General features: G+C 43.6%; 1 protein-coding gene across 1 annotated transcript in view; it reads right to left on the reverse strand.

Annotated features, from left to right (window-relative positions):
• Positions 1-14,441, reverse strand: part of LOC139413906 (glutamate metabotropic receptor 7) — a 366,925-nt gene that overhangs the window by 18,728 nt on the left and 333,756 nt on the right. The window lies entirely within an intron of this gene.

The following is a 14,441-nucleotide window of genomic DNA, read 5'->3' on the forward strand; positions in this document are numbered from 1 at the left end:
TTGTTATTAAATTGCCAACTTTGGCTGAGCAAACAGAACATTCAACAACACACAACAACACGCCTTTTCCTTATTTGAATACCTGTACCCCGTTATAAACATCCAGACAGTACACTCCACCCCCAGGCTCTCACACAGACATTCCAACAAAGACATTAATGGCCTTAACCTGGCGCACACAGAAAACACAAAAACCACAGTTTCACTCATGACACAGAAAGGACACCCCTGTCCGACTCCCGCGTCAACCCGTGCCAATCAGCTGTTAGTGGCCAGGGATCCATGTAGAACCTTCTATCGGAGGTCCCGTGACCTCTTGGTACTGGGGGTTTGCCCCCTGCATCTAAAACCCACCCTACTCTCCGCCCCACATACCCCCTGACACTGATGTGCCTTCACTCCAGTTAGGCTCCTTATCTTCCTCACCTTAATGCAGAGGTTGTAGTGGGCTTTACCTCCCACCACCTCAAACTCCCCCAGGCTCAGAGTGCTAAAATCTAACAAGTCCTCCAGACCAACTTGCCAGTCCCCAGTCTGTGCCATCACCTGCAATGGTGGAAATAATGGTGGCCCCTTCCCCATTGGCCGCTCCAACACCCTCCTTACCGGCTCAGACAGGACCTCCTGGACCTCCTCCAGGAATCTCTCCAGCAGCCTAAGAAATGTTAATCCTGTTTGTTGTGCCAAGACTTCCAGGGTTTTCCACCCCTCCTCCCCCTACAGCCGCAGGTCACCCAGCCTTAGTAATCCCGCTGTCATCAGTCCCCTCTGTAGGCTGACCGACTGAACTGATCTCAAAAGGATGTCTGGTTTGTGGAAGATAGGCTCTTCCCACACCACACTCACACACACAGCCCAGGCTCCACACCCCCTTCTCATGTGGGCCTTACAGCTGACAGGCGATCTCCAGCCTCATGAGGAACAGCTGCCGGTCCAACCCTAATCCACCAGCTCTCCTCAGCAGCTCGCATGTTGGTTCCGTTCAGCCGACATCAGTATGGTACAGCAGTCTCTGCACTACCTCGGGGTGGCAGGTAGCCTAGTGGTTAAAGTGTTGGACTAGTAACCGGAAGGCTGCAAGATCGAACACCCGAGCTGCTAAGGTAAAAATCTGTCGTTCTGCCCCTGAACAAGGCAGTTAACCCTAGGCTGTCATTGAAAATAATAATTTGATCTTAACAACTGACTTGCCTGGTTAAATAAAGGTTAAAAAAAAAATGTCGGAATGCAGCCAACCTGCTCTCCAGTTCCACCAGGCCCTGTCCTCCTTTGTGGACAGACATATACGACACTGCTGGCCAAAACCAGAAAAAATCCACCAGCTTGCGTTGCTGGTCTGCAAGCAGCACAGACCAGCAACACTGGGGGGTTGAGGACAGTCAATTTATGCCACATGGAGGATGCTGCCAGGTTGTTGACTATCATCACCCACCCTCTATATGACACATGGGACAGGAGCCGCCTCCACTTGGCCAGTCTTAAGACCACTGACTGTGACAGCCCCTCACAGTCCTTCCTGACCCAACTCTCCGAGCCCGGGTACACCCCCAAAATGTTAAGCACTTCACAACCTCACTGCAAACCCCCTGGAAGCAGAGGGGAGGGAGACCCTATCCCTCCACGCCCCACATAACAGAGCTTTGCTCTTGCCCCAGTTCACATTAGCTGACGAAGCTAAGGTGAACTAGTCTCTAGTGCCTGCATATCCTGCCTATTCCTGGGCATCACAGAAACATCATCTGCATACGCCAACACTGCTATGCCTGTCAACACACCCATGCCTGTCCAGCACACTCCCTGCATATTTCCTGCGTAGCAGGCCCAAAAAAGGCATAACGGCTAGTGTATATAACTGCCCCGATAGAAGGCATCCTTGTCTAATGCCCTACATCACCCAGACTGGCCTACTGGGCCCCCCTCCTACCCTGACAATACATACCTACATACATGTATGCCCCAACATCTTCACACAGGCCAAAAACCTTTCCCCAAACCCAATACTCTCCCTGGTGAAATAGACATGGTTATGTGGTGATTCGAAAAAACCACTGGGAGAATGTTAGCACCCAACAGCCTATTGCTCTGATTCCTGGGCATGTAAAACCGATCGAGTCGGGCTGCACTCAGCCTAGCACCAAAGACCTTCACCCATGTATACTGTCTGGTGTTGGGCTGCTCTCACCCTAGCCCCAAAGACCTTCAACCATGTATACTGTCTGGTGTTGGGCTGCACTCACCCTAGCCCCAAAGACCTTCAACCATGTATACAGTCTTGTGTTGGGATGTCTAGTTATTCAAACATCCACTAGGTCAAACTGATTAAGCGTAGGGATTGACTGGTGAACTACCTGGTTGGGCAGGCAAACATTTCAAAATGGAAGATGAGGAAACATGAGATGCTGGGGGAAACGGGATGTAGAGACCCCAGATTAATGATGTCCCTTACCACCCCCACTGAGCCTGAATGAGGCTCCTCCCCATTTCTGTCTTTTGTCAAATCCATCGTACAGTTCCAGAAACAACACCTGTACATTTTTTGTTTACATATTAACCCAACAGAGTCTTCTTTCCTGCATCTCTGGCACCAAAGTGAGCCTACCCGAAGAGCCTGCATAAGAAGTGGGAGAAAATCCAGCAAAGATAGAGACCAATAGCAAAGCTCAAACATTTCCCAGTGCCAGAAAAAAACGATTAATTTAAACAGCGTCTGAAGGACCCTTACGCATTGTTATGACCCACGTCCTCAACCTAAAATGTTTCCTGTTGTGTTGTACTGATCTTACAAACTTTCCTGGATTGCAAAAAAAAGCTTCAAGATTAAACCTTCTTTTTCCTTTTAGTCTCATTCAGGAACCTCAACAATACTTTGACCCCTCTGCCTGACTGGCTGTCAGCTCTGTACCCATTGAGGAGGAGTCTGAAAATAAAGCCTCTTCATCATCCTCTTCCTCAGACTTACCTTCCTCCTCCTCGTCTCCATCTCCCATCCTGACCTTTTCTCCAGCCTCATCTACACCACCGCCGCACCTCTCTGATTCAGGTTAAATGCAGAAGACACATTTAATTGAATGCATTCAGTTGTATACCTTTCCCATCTCTAGCATGACTAGGCCCAACCTCCTCTACAACACCATCTATAGCATGACAAGACCCAGCCTCATCTACACCACCATCTGTAGCATTACTAGACCCAGCCTCATCTACACCACCCTCCATAGCCTGACTAGGCCCAGCCTTAGCTGCAGCACCATCTACAGCATGACTAGACCTAGCCTCTGCAGCCTCTGCAGCCTGCGCCGCCCTCAGAGTGGCGCAGCTGTCTAAGGTACTCCATCTCAGTGCAAGAGGTGTCCTTGGTTTGAATCCAGGATGCATCACATGTGTCCGTGACTGAGAGTCCCATAGGGCGGCCCACAATTTGCCAAGCGTCATCGGGGTAGGCCGTCATTGTAAATTAAAATGTGTTCTTAACTGACTTGCCTGGTTAAAAAAATATATATAAATGACAGCCTGTATGTGGGCACACAGCCTCAGCTACACCACCATCCATAACATGACTAGACCCAGCCTCATCTACCCCACCATCCGTAACATGACTAGGCCCAGCCTCATCTACACCACCATCCATAACATGACTAGGCCCAGCCTCATCTACACCACCATCCATAACATGACTAGGCCCAGCCTCTGCTGCCTGCGTCTCATTGACCTCGATTTCCCCCACTGCCGCTTGTACTCTCACCTTGTCTACAGCCTTTATGTGGGCACACAAAGCTCTTATGTCCCAAATCCCAACACTCAAAGCACCGCAGACTGTCTGTGCAGCCAAACCCCACATAGAGCCCCTCCCCGAGCCTCACTTTAAAATGCACAATTAACTGTCGCTCATTGTTTTTTAGAAACCTGAACGCTTGCCTCCGGAAAGAAACAAAATGCTTAACGGCATCTTCCTGAAAACCTGCCCACAGTACACGAAAACCGCCAGAAAACTTACCAAAACCTCTCATCTTTTTCTGGATTTGATCGTCTGTAATAAACAGAGGCAGTTTTGCAACTACCACCACTGTCGAAGGAGTCGAAAGAGGAGAAATTGGGACCAACACGTCCCTTACAAATATTCCACTTTGTTAATTCTGGAGGCGGAATGTATAAATTCAGCTCCTACCTGTTCGCCGACCTTAACTCCATTCTCAGGAACACACCTGAATCTACGCCGTGACAACAGCGTCTCCTCCGCGCTAGGCTTGAGAAGCCATCTTGCACACCACACCGTTCAAACCCCAGGAAACTATAAGTCTGTCCTCTTCCTCCGTAACCTTCAATAAAAACAGTGGGTAGCGCTAAACTAACAGTGCGTTAACACTCCACCACAAAGAAAGAGAGAGAGAGAGAGAGAGAGAGAGAGAGAGAGAGAGAGATAGAGATAGAGAGAGAGAGAGAGAGAGAGAGAGAGAGAGAGAGAGAGAGAGAGAGAGAGAGAGAGAGAGAGAGAGAGAGAGAGAGAGAGAGAGAGAGAGAGAGGGGGTGTAGAGTGACACTAGTTACTGCAGTGAAACAGGAATGACTTGGCCAGTGATCTAACTCCAATCGCAGGGTGGACATTAACCACAAGGTCACTAAATTGGTCTGCATGGAGGTGGTGGACCCATGGAATTACAATTACAGCAGCAGACATTCCAAATCAAGAAAATCCATTTGTATGTCTGTGATTACTTTACAGCGATAAGTGTAGGATGGTGGTGGTGGTTGGTATTTGTATTTATTATGGATCCCCATTAGCGGCTTCCAAATCAGAAGCTACTCTTCCTGGGGTCCAGCAAAATTAAGGCAGTTTATACAATTTTAAAACAATACAATATATTCACAGATTTCACAACACGATATGCCCTCGGGCCACTACTCTACCACTACCACATATTTACAGTGCTAAATCCATGTGTATGTATAGTGCGTATGTTATCGTGTGTGTGTGTGTGTGTGTGTGTGTGTGTGTGTGTGTGTGTGTGTCTGTGCCAATGTTTGTGTGTTGCTCCACAGTCCCCGCTGTTCCATAAGGTGTTTTTTTAATCTGTTTTTAAAATCGAATTTTACTGCTTGCATCAGTTACCTGATGTAGAATAGATAAAAATAATCCATGAAGTAATGGCTCTATGTAGTACTGTGGAATAGAGTTCCATGTAGTCATGGCTCTAAGTAGTACTGTGGAATAGAGTTCCATGTAGTCATGGCTCTATGTAGTACTGTGGAATAGAGTTCCATGTAGTCATGGCTCTATGTAGTACTGTGGAATAGAGTTCCATGTAGTCATGTCTCTATGTAGTACTGTGGAATAGAGTTCCATGTAGTCATGGCTCTATGTAGTACTGTGGAATAGAGTTCCATGTAGTCATGGCTCTATGTAGTACTGTGGAATAGAGTTCCATGTAGTCATGGCTCTATGTAGTACTGTGGAATAGAGTTCCATGTAGTCATGGCTCTATGTAGTACTGTGGAATAGAGTTCCATGTAGTCATGGCTCTATGTAGTACTGTGGAATAGAGTTCCATGTAGTCATGGCTCTATGTAGTACTGTGGAATAGAGTTCCATGTAGTCATGGCTCTATGTAGTACTGTGGAATAGAGTTCCATGTAGTCATGTCTCTATGTAGTACTGTGGAATAGAGTTCCATGTAGTCATGGCTCTATGTAGTACTGTGCGCCTCCCATAGTCTGTTCTGGACTTGGGGACTGCGAAGAGACCTCTGGTGGCATGTCTAGCTTCGTTTCTCTGTAAATGTTTAATGTGCTGTGTCTGCTGCAGCCAGAGTTGGGGAGTAACAGATGACATTTAAAGTAACCCAGGCTGCAGCATACAGCCACGGCCAGGAGACCAGCAGTATTAGTCATGACCCAGGCTGCAGCATACAGCCACGGCCAGTAGACCAGCAGTATTAGTCATGACCCAGGCTGCAGCATACAGCCACTGCCAGTAGACCAGCAGTATTAGTCATGACCCAAGCTTCCAGCCCTACTGGCTCCCTGCTGTGTCAAAGCTGAATGTATAAGCAGATTGACCAGGTCGATTATAGGGTTTCTAGGGGTTGGTCTCAGGTTCACCGTCTGCAATCTCAAATGGCACCCTATTCCCTACATAGTGCACTACTTTAGACCAGAGCCATATGGCACCCTATTCCCTAAATAGTGCACTACTTTAGACCAGAGCCATATGGCACCCTATTCCCTAAATAGTGCACTACTTTAGACCAGAGCCATATGGCACCCTATTCCCTACATAGTGCACTACTAAATAGTGCACTACTTTAGACCAGAGCCATATGGCACCCTATTCCCTACACTACTTTAGTGCACTACTTAGTGCACTACTTTAGACCAGAGCCATATGGCACCCTATTCCCTAAATAGTGCACTACTTTAGACCAGAGCCATATGACACCCTATTCCCTACATAGTGCACTACTTTAGACCAGAGCCATATGGCACCCTATTCCCTAAATAGTGCACTACTTTAGACCAGAGCCATATGGCACCCTATTCCCTAAATAGTGCACTACTTTAGACCAGAGCCTCTAAAGTATTCCACTCTTTAAGGAATAGGGTGTCATTTGGGAGGTAACCATACGCCTCATATAATTTTGTTGGGTCTCCTAGCATCTCACAGCTCCACATTCGAATGGCGCAAGAAGTCACAGGTTGAATCACACCGAGAGGACGTGCAAAGATGTTTTATTAGAAGCCAGATGGTGAATCACCAAAGTACTAACTCTGTGGAGACACGTCTAACTGTCACTTTAGTTTGTCCGAGTGCAAATCCATGGGGAGATGACAAGAAGAAGCATTGAGGTGATCTGTAAACTGAAGACACAAGAGAGAGAATGGTGAGCCTACCTATTAATTCCATACACGGCCTCAGCGGTATATAGAAAACATAAAAGTACAGACTTGCTCATGTACAGGTATACTGTACACTACATCTTATTGACATTACTGGTCTCTCTATGGTAATCGTTTACTTCAAAACCACTGAAGAAATTAATTCCATGTTTATGTAGACATAGCAACATTATCTAAAGTCTTCATAATCCATAAATTAACAATACAATAAGAAACCAGCTCTTCTGTTCCATATTTCGAACTGAAATACTATGTGAGATAAATGTCCGGGAAAGTTATATATCTGTCTGACGAGCAGTGATAAGATGATACTTGAGATTGCACGTTGTGTGAAAACTTGCCAGAAGGAGACCTTTAGCTTTTAATTGGGTATGATCTTATCGTAGCACTCCATCTTTAAATCAAGTGTGTTTTCTACTTTCATGTTACCAGAACAGGTCTGAAGCAGACTGGGCAGCTGCAGTGTAAGAATGATCTGAGGCATGTTTTAATAGTGTTTAGTATTGAAAACCATTGTTAGTGTTTTGTGTTGAATTCATATGATTGGATGCCGGTTTGGCATAACAGTAAGATTGGATGCTGGCTCTGCATAACAATGAGATTGGATGCCAGCTCTGCATAACAATGAGATTGGATGCTGGCTCTGCATAACAATGAGATTGGATGCCAGCTCTGCATAACAATGAGATTGGATGCCAGCTCTGCATAACAATGAGATTGGATGCCAGCTCTGCATAACAATGAGATTGGATGCTGGCTCTGCATTACAATGAGATTGGATGCCAGCTCTGCATAACCATACGATTGGATGCCAGCTCTGCATAACAATGAGATTGGACACCGGCTTGGCATAACAATACGATTGGATGCCAGCTCTGCATAACAATATGCTGGCTCTGCATAACAATGAGATTGGATGCTGGCTTGGCATAACAATGAGATTGGACGCGGGCTTGGCATAACAATACGATTGGATGCCAGCTCTGCATAACAATGAGTTTGGATGCTGGCTCTGCATGACAATGAGATTTGATGCCGGTTTGGCATAACAAGGAGATTGGATGCCGGCTCTGCATAACAATGAGATTCAATGCTGGCTCGGCATAACAAATGAGATCGGATGCTGGCTTGGCATAACAGATCAGAGGAGTTGATGCAACAGCAGACTTTTTGACCAGACTACAAGATTGTGTACATGGTACTGCAATTATTTAGCTACCTTTAAATTGAAGTCCCATCTCTTGAGTCACACTTAAATCTGTAAACATGCTACCAACACTTTGAACTTGTCACGACTTCCGCCGTAGTCGGTCCCTCTCCTTGTTCGGGCGGCTTTCGGCGGTCGACGTCACCGGCCTTCTTGCCATCGCCGATCCACTTTTCATTTTCCATTTGTTTTGTCTTTGTTTTACACACCTGGTTTCAATTCCCCAATTACATGTTCATTATTTAACCCTCTGTTTTCCCCTTGGTGTTTGTGCATGTTTGTTCATTGTAAGTTCGGTCCGTTGTTTGTGGGCCTGGTGTTACTTACGTATTTTGACATTTAGAGTGAAGTTCCTTGTGTTACTCATCTCTGCTGTCCTGCGCCTGACTCCTCTGCACCAGCTACACCCAGATATTTACAGAACTGTATTGCACTCACAACTTCCTGTTACATCAAATGGCACACTCATTCCGTGTTTCAGATTATCTCAAATATCACACTTTTTTTAACTTGACGGTTCAGAGGTGAGTAAGTGTGAAAAGCGATTTGATGGAAGTAGTTCACCATTGTTAGGCCAGTTTGTTCTTCATGTGTACTGATTAAAACATTTACTTGTTTTTAAAGAGTATTGTGTTTGTTGTTGTCTTCTCTGTGGGGTATTGGGTTGTATGTGAATGTGTGTGTGTGTGTGTGTGTGTGTGTGTGTGTGTGTGTGTGTGTGTGTGTGTGTGCAGGTGGTAAATACTGGAACGTTAATTAGACTTTCTACAGGACATGTAAAACAGACACACCACTAATTACAGGTTTTTGGAGCAGAGACAAGCTTCAACCAAAGTCAGCTTCAAGATTTACAATTATTACACAGTCATTTTAATGTCCCAAAGAATCATGGCTTTGAGGTGATCTGTAACATTTGTTTCTGGTCCGATAATCATATGGTTGTTGTTATAGTCTGTTGATCCTTCTTTGGAATTGTCTCTACAGCGTAATTGTCACGACCTGGCCTTAGAGAGCCTTTTTATGTCTCTATTTGGTTTGGTCAGGATGTTTTTCTATGATTTTGTATTTCTCTGTTTGGCCGGGTATGGTTCTCAATCAGGGACAGCTGTCTATCGTTGTCTCTGATTGGGAACCATACTTAGGTAGCCCTTTTCCCTCCTATCTTTGTGGGAAGTTGTCTTTGTGGCACATTGCCCTTCAGCGTCAAGGTTGTTTTTGTATTGTTTATTGTTTTTGTCGGGCGTCATCCTAAATAAAATGAATATGTACGCTCACCACGCTGCGCTTTGGTCTAGTTCTTTCGACGGCCGTGACAGTAATTGGTATTTCAAATGTGAATAGAAAACATTTAATTCACAACGTGGTTTGGTCATATTTCTCTGCATACTTTTCGTTGAAGCTTGCAAATTGTTGTATGCTTCAAAATATGTACAAACGGAGTACGCATTAGAGAAGTGACGGCCGTCCGTGCTCAATTTGGCATACTTTGATTGGGACTCATACTCCGGACCCTCCAGTGCTACAATTTGCGTGCTCAGAGCAGGGTAGTATGCATTTTGAGACACACCCATAGTCCCTAATATAATGATTGTGGATGTACTGTGTAGAGTAATAGAAAACAGGCGTGGATTATGGAATTCAATGCAGTTAGATGTAGAGATGATTCATCTATACTGACTGTTCCTGCCTCATGTCATGTAGGATGCTGTTAAGTTGCCTATGATGCTGTTAGCTAACATAATATCAGTTTACACATCTGAATCATGGAGCTGCATGCAGGGATTTCAATATACCATATTGCATACAATATGTTATTTAATACAGATTACTTGTTAGATATTACTGCATGGTCGGAACTAGAAGCACAAGCATTTCACTACACTCACATATTAACATCTGCTAACCATGTGTATGTGACAAATAAAATTTAATTTGTTTTGATTTTATCATCTAAACTGGGGCGTCTGCTGCATCATCTATCCATATCCAATTAGTTACACCATCAATCCATTTCCTGTTAGTTACATCAATCCATATTCTGTTAGTTACATCATTAATCCATATCCTGTTTAATTACATTATCAATCCAGATCCTGTTAGTTACACCATCACTCCATATGCTGTTAGTTACATCATCACTCCATATGCTGTTAGTTACATCATCACTCCATATCCTGTTAGTTACATCATCAATTCATATCCTGTTAGTTACATCATCAATCCATATCCTGTTAGTTACATCATCAAGCCATATTATGTTAGTTACATCATCAATCTATTTCCTGTTAGTTACATCATCAATCCATATCCTGTTAGTTACATCATCAATCCATATCCTGTTAGTTACATCATCAATCCAATATCCTGTTAGCTACATCATCATCCATATCCCGTTAGTTACATCATCATCCATATCTTGTTAGTTACATCATCAATCCATATCCTGTTAGTTACATAATCAATCCATATACTGTTAGTTACATCATCATCCATATCCTGTTAGTTACATCATCAATCCATATCCTGTTAGTTACATCATCAATCCATATCCTGTTAGTTACATCATCATCCATATCCTGTTAGTTACATCATCAATCCATATCCTGTTAGTTACTGTACATCATCAATCCATATCCTGTTAGTTACTGTACATCATCAATCCATATCATGTTAGTTACTGTACATCATCAATCCATATCATGTTAGTTACATCAACCCATATCCTGTTAGTTCAAACTTGGATAGTGCTGTAATTGTTTGAGACACAAACTGGGATGTCAACGCTTATTCATAAAATATGAACAAGATTAGTGAAGTGATTAACTATGACAACATTGTATCAGTTTAGGAGATGTGTGCTTGGTCATAAATCCATATCTTAGACAGTTGTTACAATGTGTATATTTGCAGTCTGTGACACATGATCACACACACACACACACACACAAACACACGATCTCACCTTTCATTGTATGATGTACTGTTTAGACAAGGTACAGTACAATGAAGCACACTTTGGAGATATTTATTTTTGTTCTAAATATGTTAGTGTTTTACACAATCTGTCTTGATTTTGTTTCCAAGTATGAACATATTGCAACAATCTGTCTATATTTTGTTCGAAAAAAGTATATAAACCCTCCGTTATTGTGTTTTTGTTCTGTCCTAATATGTCCATATGATATATTCAGGTACATTGGGGTTCCTAATATGTCCATATGATATATTCAGGTACATTGGGGTTCCTAATATGTCCATATGATATATTCAGGTACATTGGGGTTCCTAATATGTCCATATGATATATTCAGGTACATTGGGGTTCCTAATATGTCCATATGATATATTCAGGTACATTGGGGTTCCAAATATGGCAGGGTAGCCTAGTGGTTAGAGCTGACAAGGTACACATCTGTTGTTCTGCCCCTGCGCAGGCAGTTAACCCACTGTTCCTAGGCCGTCATTGAAAATAAGAATGTGTTCTTAACTGACTTGCCTAGTAAAATAAATTAAACATTATATATTCAGGTCCATTGGGGTTCCTAATATGTCCATATGGTATGTTCAGGTACATTGGGGTTCCTAATATGTCTATATGGTATATTAATTAAACTATGCATTGGGTTACTTAATGTGTACTATGTCCATATAGCATAATTGAACTATATTATGGGGTCCTTAATGTGTACTATGTCCATATAGCATAATTCAACTATATTATGGGGTCCTTAATGTGTACTATGTCCATATAGCACAATTCAACTATATTTTGGGGTCCAACTGTCTGTTACATAAGCTTTCTTTCTGCAACCGTGTAAGATGGTGCCCAGACTATTGTTTTCTTTGTTCATTTCTCTGCGTTGTTTGAAACTTATTTTCTTACTATTTTTGTAAATAATGTTGCCGCTACCGTCTCTTATAACCGAAAATAACTTCTAGACCTTAGGACTGTGATTAGTCACCACGGGCTAGTAGAATCCTTTTTCTTCTTTCACAACTCTGACGAGCCCGAGGCTGAGGATATACAGCTCCCTCGGGATCAGGCCCCGACCCCCGTGATCTGCGTGAAGAGGAGGCGGAGAAAGAGAGGCCGGAGGGCGGGCTGCCTTCTGAGGAAACGGAGGAGATCGAATAAACCCCCAACTTCCCTCAATTCTGCTAGCAAACATGCAATCTTTGGACAATAAAATGGACAAGTTATTGGGAAGATTAAACTACCAACGGGACATTGAAAACTGTGACATCTTATGCTTCACGGAGTCGTGGCTGAACGACGACAATATGAACATACAGCTGGATGGTTATACGATGTACCGGCAGGATAGAACAGTGGCGTCTGGTAAGACAAGGAACGGCGGTCTTTGTATTTTTGTAAACAACTGCTGGTGCCGACCACATTACCTACCGAGAGACTTTTCATCTATATTCTTTGTAGCTGTTTTACACACCACCACAGGCAGAGGCTGGCACTAAGATAGCATTGAATTACCTGTATTCTGCCATAAGCAAACAAGAAAATGCTCACCCAGAGGTGGCACTCCTAGTAGCCGGGGACTTTAATACAGGGAAACTTAAATCAGTTTTACCTAATTTCAATCAGCATGTTAAATGTGCAACCAGAGGGAAAAGAACTCTGGACCACCTAAACACTACAAAGAGATGCATACAAAGCTCTCCCTCCATTTGGCACATCTGACCATAATTCCATCCTCCTGATTCCTGCTTACAAGCAAAAATTAAAGCAGGAAGCACCAGTGACTAGATCAATAAAAAAGTGGTCAGATGAAGCAGATGCTAATCTACAGGACAGACAGGTCAGGCACGACTCCAACACCATCATTACATTTGCCGATGACACAACAGTGATAGGCCTGATCACCGACAACAATAAGACAGCCTATAGGGAGGAGGTCAGAGACCTGGCCGTGTGGTGCCAAGACAACAACCTCTCCCTCAACGTGATCAAGACAAAGGAGATTATTGTGGACTACAGGAAAAAGAGGACAGAGCACGCCCCCATTCTCATCGACGGGGCTGCAGTGGCGCAGGTTGAGAGCTTCAAGTTCCTTGGCGTCCACATCACCAACAAACTAGCATGTTCCAAGCACCCCATGACAGTAGTGAAGCAGACACGACAAAACCTATTCCCCCTCAGGAGACTGAAAATATTTGGCATGGGTCCTCAGATCCTCAAAAGGTTCTACAGCTGCACCATCGAGAGCATTCTGACTGGTTGCGCTTTAATTTCGTGTTACTTTTATCTCTTATTCTTATCCGTATCTTTTGAAACTGCACTGTCAGTTAGGGGCTCGTAAGTAAGCATTGCGCTTACTTGTATTCGGCACATGTGACTAATACAATTTGATTTGATTTGCTTTGGTGTTGTTGTAAAGTGCACAATACAGTAGGTAAGCTTTTTCTGAATAGTACATATGATAAATAAAGCTGTAGTGTGTGTGTGTGTGTGTGTGTGTGTGTGTGTGTGTATGTCTGAGTGTCTGTGCGTGCCCTGCGTGCTGAATCAGGGTACAACCTCAGGACACGAGTGTGAACTACCTGGTAGAGTCTGTGCAGGTCTCTGCCTCAGGACAGGGTTATGAACTGAGTTGGTACACCCTGATAGTTTTCCAGGTCTGCCTGTGTGTGTGTGTTCTAAATATGTACATATAGAACATAAAGCCCTCTTCCTGTTGACACATGAAAAACAGGAAGTCCCCCTGGCCCTTTCTACATCCTATCTTTCTCTCATCAGATGAATGAATATTTTATTAATAACTGTGCAGCCGCCTGGGTAAAACTCAACCTGAGTAGGCTAGATACACATTCACAGCAAACAACATACGTACAGTGCCTTGCGAAAGTATTCGGCCCCCTTGAACTTTGCGACCTTTTGACACATTTCAGGCTACAAAACATAAAGATATAAAACTGTATTTTTTTGTGAAGAATCAACAACAAGTGGGACACAATCATGAAGTGGAACGACATTTATTGGATATTTCAAACTTTTTTAACAAATCAAAAACTGAAAAATTGGGCGTGCAAAATTATTCAGACCCCTTAAGTTAATACTTTGTAGCGCCACCTTTTGCTGCGATTACAGCTGTAAGTCGCTTGGGGTATGTCTCTATCAGTTTTGCACATCGAGAGACTGAATTTTTTTCACATTCCTCCTTGCAAAACAGCTCGAGCTCAGTGAGGTTGGATGGAGAGCATTTGTGAACAGCAGTTTTCAGTTCTTTCCACAGATTCTCGATTGGATTCAGGTCTGGACTTTGACTTGGCCATTCTAACACCTGGATATGTTTATTTTTGAACCATTCCATTGTAGATTTTGCTTTAT

The sequence above is a fragment of the Oncorhynchus clarkii genome, chromosome 7 (assembly GCF_045791955.1).
Source record: "Oncorhynchus clarkii lewisi isolate Uvic-CL-2024 chromosome 7, UVic_Ocla_1.0, whole genome shotgun sequence".
Classification (NCBI taxonomy): Eukaryota; Metazoa; Chordata; class Actinopteri; order Salmoniformes; family Salmonidae; genus Oncorhynchus; species Oncorhynchus clarkii.